The following is a 6000-nucleotide window of genomic DNA, read 5'->3' on the forward strand; positions in this document are numbered from 1 at the left end:
CTACTTCTCTCATGACTCTTTCTAAATTGTAGTCATGTCGATCTAATCATTTAAGATGAGTACACCATATATTAACAGTCATGACTCCTAGCATGCTTCTATGACTATCTATCACTATGATTTATATAAAAAAAAATACTTTTTTTGTAATGCCAGAAAATGGTCTTATAAGTTCTTGATCTCTCTATTGTTTGCACTATATTTTACTTGCACAAGCTTATTATTATTTATACTGAAAATTTTGGAAAAAAACCTTGTGAAGAAAGAATTTGTATGTCTGTGCTTGAAGCAAAATCTCCAATCCACAATGCCGTGAGTTTCACTTATTCCTCCTCCTTGATTCTATATTTATATTTTTTAAACATAGATTTTAATTTATTTTATTTGTTTCTTTGAATTCTCTCGGTTTATTTGTGTATATTGTTGACTCAAGATTTGTTATTAATTAATATAAACTATATGGTTTCAATTTTATATTCTTGCTTGAAGTTTCTGGAGGTGTTGTGTTTGTTGATAATGTCTTCACATAGAGGACTAGAGGTGCTTTATTTTGATAAAGCTGTCTAAAATTAGTTGGATCCCTAACTGATTTTGGTTTGTACAATATAAACTATATGGTTTTATGTAGCATGTTCTTGCTTGAAGTATCGAGTGGTGCTTTGTTTGTGGAGACACATTGAGCCAACTCTCTATTTTGATGAGTGGAATATAAAATCAGTTTGAGTTTAACATGTTTGGGTTGAATAATCTTTTCCTATCTGGTTTTATGTTTATATTATTGTCCTGTTTTGATGAGTAGCGTATAAAATCAGTTCGAGTTGAACATGTTTGGATTGATTAATCTAATCCTATCTAGTTCTATGTTTACGTTCTTGCTCTATTTTGATGAGTAACATATAAAATTAGTTTGAGTTTAACATGTTTACGTTGATTAATCTTTTCCTATTTCGTTCTATGTTTATATTCTTGCTCTGTTTTGATGAGTAGAATAAAAAATCAGATTGAGTTAAAAATGTTTGGGTTGATGAATATTTTCGTATCTGGTTCTATGTATATGTTCTTACTTCAAGTATTGAATGGTGTTTTGTTTAACATATTTAGGTTGATTAATCTTCTACGTTTATAAATTATAATATTGGACTCTTGCTTGAAGTTTCTGGAGGTGTGCTGCTTCTAAAGTCACATTGAACCATCAAGTCAAGGTTGTATACTGAAACTATTCAAGTCAAATCTGTTTGACTTTAACATCTTTTAGTTGATTAGTATTAAAATGTATCAACCTTGCTTCTGGAGTCACATCGAGCTATCGATGCAAGGATGATTTAAGTTTAACTTTTTACTTTAGTTGATTAATATAAATTGTATGTTCTACGTTTATATGTATATTTTATGTTTATAGAGGTGCCTTGTTTCTGGAGGCATATCGAGCCATTGAGGCAAGGCTATTTTGATAAGTATCGGGTCAAATTTGTTTGAATTTAATTTCTAATTTATTTTTAACATAATCATTCTGGTTTTGTGTTTATAAATTATTTATTTTACCAAATGGATGATCGTATGAATGAACTTGACTCGATGGAGAAGTATGAAAATGAAAACTTTGTTGGGATTAGCTTAGTAGAGCTCATATCTGATGATTATGGAGACACTGTAAATACTTAGGCCCCTAATACAGTCACTAATGAGGGCCCAACAAAAGTGCAAACGGTAGCCTATAGAAGAAAGAAGAGAAATAGGACTTTTGTTGTATGGAATGATTTTGTTGAAATTGAACGAGATGGAGTAAAAGTTTGTTCAAAGTATCTCGATTGAGTTCTACGACTACACTACATTGACACTTGTTAACTTATTTGTCATACATAGGGTTTAAGAAAAAGCAGAAAGTTTTAACATTTAAGTCTAAGGAGCCGAACGGTGGCTTCACTGTGTAAAACTTTACCTCTGATCGTAATAGAGTGAGAGAGCTTGCCTCTCATATGATACTTTGTCATGGATATCCGTTTTCTTTTATGGGCATGTGGTATTTAATAAGCTTATGAGTGCAAACACTCCATATTAAAAAAAAAAAAAAACGTCTCGGACTGCTGTAAAGAATGAATGCATGAAAGCTTATGAGATTGAAAAAGACGAATTAAAGACTTTGCTTAAACTAGTTAACAAAGTTCATATCACAACTGACATGTAGACTTCTTGTAAAAAACTTTCATATATAATAGTGACATGTCATTTTATAGATACTAATTGGAATCTTCATAGGCGTGTATTGAATTTTTGTAATGTAACACCTCTAGACACTGGCCTTCTTATTACCGATGCTTTATAAAAGTGTTTTCAAGATTGGAAAATTGAGAATGATTTTACAGTAACAAGTTCTAATGATGTTACTGTTAGGATCTTGAAAGACGATTTTAGATTGAAGAAAACATTGTATGTTGAAGAAAATTGTTTCAAGTGCACTATTGTGCGCATATAACTAATTTGCTTGTGCAGTATGAACTTAGGGATATTAGGGAGATCGTTGATTATGTGAAAGATAGTATAAAATATCTGATAGCATCAGAGAGTGGGCAACAATTTAGTGAAATTGCAAAACAATTGCAATTGCCTCAAAGATATTGATTTTTGATGTGCCTACTAAATGTAACAACACATTTAACGTTGAATGTTGTTGTTCAATTAAAAGAATTGTTTCCCATATATGGTGATAGAGATAACAACTTTGAATGTGTTCCAAGTGTTGAAGATTTGGGACAAGTTGAAAATATATGTGAACTACTTGCTATTTTCAAAGAAGTAATCAATATTGTATCCAGAAGTAATTACCCAACAGCAAATATATTTCTTTATGAAGTATAGAGAATGAAGGACATCTTGGGTAAAAAGTCTAGAGATGAAAATGAGTACATGAAATTAGTGGTAATAAAAATGAGTTCTACATTTGAAAAATATTGGAGGAATGTAATTTATTTATGGCAATTTCTGCAGTGTTAGACCCTAGAGTAAAGATGGTGCTGATCCAATTTTGTTTTGCTTTAATTTATCAAGAGGCAGAAGCTTTCAAGAATGTTGAGCATGTATCTCAAGTGTTGTATGAGTTGTATGATGAATACCTTAACACAATTCGACTCTTGAGGCATAAACAAAGCAAGAACATGCTCGAACAAACTTATCCAATGGTGGGAGAAGCATGCAGAGTGGCTAGTCATCGTTTAAATATTTTGTTAGAAGTATCGATATAGTGCAACCAATCAAATAAGAACTGAACATATATTTAGAGGAGAGTGTGTGTGTGTGTATATATATATATCTGTAAAGAATGTTCAGATGAAAGTTTCAATACCCTAGAATGATGGAAAGCAAATAGTGTTAAGTTTCGAAGTTTGTCCAAATTGGTTAAGATATATTGGCTACACCAATTACCACTGTTAGTTCAGAATCAACATTTAGCATAGGTAGCAGAGTTATTGATCCTCATTAGAGCTTCATTGTCAACTGAAACTGCAAAAATTTTGTCATGTGCGTCTGATTGGGTTAGAGAATTATATGGGTTTAAAAGATCATCAACTATGACAATAAGTGCTACATTTATTTTAATTTTAAGTTGCTAGTTTATTATCTTATTACGGGTGGGCTTCAACTTCGACGGAGTCAGAATGCCCACCTCCAACCTCTGACTTCGATTAGGGCCGGAGGTCAAAATGTGCTTTGACTTCAATTAGAGTCGAAGATCGACTTTGCTCGGAGTTCAAGTGGGCTTACCCAGTTGGCCTACTCAGATTGGGCCTAAGCCCACAGCCCAATATCCAAGGCCCAATCTGAAATTCAGATTGGCCCACCCCTGTTTAAAAATATTAAAAAAATAAAATAGTGTAAAAAAATAATTAAAAAATCTAAAATACTACAAAAAAAAAAAGTTAAAAAGCTAAAATTTAAATACAATGACTAAATCATATACAATACACAAAAATAGGTAATTTAATGTGTGCAAACGATAAATTTAAATTTACAGCACCAAAATATTAATAATGTCATAGATTTAATTCAAATAGCAACAATCCCCGACATCAGTATTCACAATCCATGCATTTGAGTCAATGACTCGATAGTGATTCCTAATTTTCCTGCATAAAGTTTTATTGATCAGATGCACTATCTTTTCTTTAATCATTTAACTATAAAATTCTAAACCATTAGCCAGGTGATATATGACATAAAATAGGATACATTATGAACTCACCTCCAACTTTAACTCTAACGAGTTTTGTATGATGGTAATCATGGTATTGAGTTTCTCACTAAGAAAGGGGTCATCCACGGTGCGTCCATCTCAGTCATCCACAATTAGTTTGGGGTACACAGCTACGTCTACAAACTCATATAAATTATAAATTAAATAATGAAAACATTAAAATTATGTAAATAATAATTTAAAATCATAAAGTTACCTGATTTAAGCCTATAACTCTCGGTATCAACGATATCTACTCCAATGGGCGTTGAATTTAAAAGGTTATGTGTGCAAACGAGGGCTTCAATGGTGATCGGAGACAATGAACTTCGATAAGCAACCAAGACACAACCTCCGGTACTAAACACTGACTCAGAGGTAAATATAGTGATAGAAATGACTAATACATCCCTGGTTATTCGGTAAAGAACTGAAAACTTGCCAGAATTCATCTTACTCCAAGTTAATATCGGAATGTATCACTAGATACATTGACATCTTTCATAAAGTAACGCTCAACCTCAGACATACATGACATAATATTTATCGATGTACAGTTTTGATGAAACCTTCGTAGTATCAAAACATTTGAACTCTGTGCATGTGTGTCATCATTGTTGTTGTAATGGCTATATAAATCATCAATATCACATTTAAGCGATCTAATAAATTGATCGGCATCCTCATCACTGAGAACATCCCTAAGCCAAAATTCTATAATTACCAACTTATATTGGGGGTCAAGAATCGCAGCCACAAATAATAATCTATTTATTTTCTTCATATCCCTCCAATATTTATTATATTTATATTTCATTGTCATAGTCATTGCATTCAACGAATCCATACATTCAACACAACTCTATTTCAAGTAGACATAAATCCTCGAGAGCTCTTTACAGTACATGTTCATAGTAGGATATCTTGTCCCAGATATCCACATAGATATGTCATAAAATAATTTCAAAAATTGACCAAAATACTTGACATTAGCCCTATTAATTATGTTCGGCGCACCAAGCCCCCTTCTCCCCCCAACTGACTCCAGCAAAGTATATCTCATGCCCTTATCCTTGACCTCTATCTGCTCAAACGTTATTCAGTATTTCTGCTCTACATCCAACATCATGTATGTAGAGTTCCATTGAGTCGGAACATTCAGTTGCAATATGGGTGATAAAAAATCGGTGAACCGGACCGATGGTTTGGTCTGGTACCAGTTTCATTTTTCTCAAAAATTGGTCAAAATCAGTCCGGTTCTGGTTTTTCTCTTTCTAACACCGGACCGAACTGAACTGGACTGATTCATATATATATATTAATTTTTTATGTTGTATAAAATATTATTTATATGATTATTTATATTATATATAATTTTTATACATAATATATATAATTATATATAAAATAATTTTGTACTATATGATAAATTATTGATTAATATAATATGAAATTTTAAAATCCTATATAAATAACTATATATTATCATTATAGTTTATTGTATTAGTAGTTATGCTAATATTATATCATTATATATTATTTTTTTAAGAAAAACTGTCACCATTCATTTATTAAGAAACTTACATCCATAAGCGATACATTCTGGGATGTCTTCATATTAAACATGACATCATAAACCAAAATAATGCATTTGGAGCTCCACCAGTACACTATTTCTTTTTGTAATTGGTCTGGTCTTCACTACTACTGATGCTCTCTACAAACAAATTTTCAAGAGACAACTCAATATCACCCTTCATAAAAGGAGAGGA

Source organism: Juglans microcarpa x Juglans regia, chromosome 2S (assembly GCF_004785595.1).
Source record: "Juglans microcarpa x Juglans regia isolate MS1-56 chromosome 2S, Jm3101_v1.0, whole genome shotgun sequence".
In the NCBI taxonomy this organism is placed as follows: Eukaryota; Viridiplantae; Streptophyta; class Magnoliopsida; order Fagales; family Juglandaceae; genus Juglans; species Juglans microcarpa x Juglans regia.